The following is a 1,529-nucleotide window of genomic DNA, read 5'->3' on the forward strand; positions in this document are numbered from 1 at the left end:
TATATATATATATATATATATATATATATATATATATATATAAATGGTTAATTCAAGGAATAACTGACTAGTTTGTGGTAAACCGTGAGATTCAATCTCAACCACAAATCAATAGATAAATTAGAAAATTGATAATTTTGGTAATTTTTAATTAAAATTTTAATGCAAGAACATTTTAAATATTTTTTCTCCTCTCTTCTCTCTCCGTCCCCATCTTCCGGCCTCTGGCCACTGTCCTCCGGTGATATCACAGTGTGATACTCAAGCACATATAAGATGCATTGTGATACCACTGTGTTACATATCCGATCAACTACACAAACGACCTCAATGTGATACCCAATCACATATAAGATGCATTGTGGTACCACTGTGGTATCACCAGAGGCCGGGAGACGGAGAGAGAAGAGAGAAAAGAGGAGATAGGAGAGATGAGAGAAAATACCTAAAATGTCCTTGCATTAAAATTTTAATTAAAAATTACCAAAATTTTAAATTTCTTAATTTATCTATTGATTTGTGTTTGAGCTTGGACCTCACGGTTATCACAAACTAATTAGTTCTCATTTGATTAAGCCCACACACACACACACACACATATATATATATATATGGGGCCAATTCAAAGGAGAACTGAGTTGTTTGTGGTAACTGTGAGAATCAATATTAACCACAAATCAATAGATAAATTAGGAAATTTATAAATTTGGTAATTTTAAATTAAAATCTTAATGCAAGGATATTTTTGGTATTTTAAAACTCTCCTCTCTCCTCTCTTCTCTCTCCGGCCACCGTTCTCCGGCCTCCGGCCACCGTCCTCCGGTGATACCACTATAATACCAAACGCTCAAAGATGGAATCTATTCTTTGTTGTCACATTACAATCTTGATGTCAAGTCTATTCGTGGACAAGGGTATGATGGTGCAAGCAATATGCGAGGTCAATTCAAAGGTTTGCAAGCCTTGATTTTAGAAGATTGTAGATACGCATATTATGTTCACTGTCTTGCTCATCGGTTGCAATTGGCATTAATGGCCGCCTCTCAAGGAGTTGTAGCACTACGTAAGTTTTTTACAACGTTGTCTTTTGTTGTCAATGTTGTTAGTGCTTCTTCCAAACGCACTGACCAACTACGAGACGCACAAGTCGAACAAATTGCATACTTGATTTCTGTTGATGAATTAGAGACCGGTAGAGGTCTCAATCAAATTGGTACATTACAACGAGCCGGAGATACTAGATGGAGTTCTCATCTCAGATCGGTTTCTAGCCTAATCAAGATGTTCAGTCCAACTTGTGAGGTTTTGCTAAAAAATTTTGAGGAAGGAACTGGGCCAATTAAAGGAGATGCAGATTCGGCATATGAGGCTATGACGACATTTGAGTTCATATTTATCYWGCATCTCGAAAGAGAAATAATGGAGATCACTGATATACTTTGTCAAGCTTTACAAAGGAAAGATCAAGATATTTTTAACTCATTGAGGTTAGTTGCATCTACCAAATTGTTATTGCAACTAATGAAAGA

The sequence above is a fragment of the Cynara cardunculus genome (genome assembly GCF_001531365.2).
Source record: "Cynara cardunculus var. scolymus isolate 2C chromosome LG 9, CcrdV1, whole genome shotgun sequence".
NCBI lineage: Eukaryota > Viridiplantae > Streptophyta > Magnoliopsida > Asterales > Asteraceae > Cynara > Cynara cardunculus.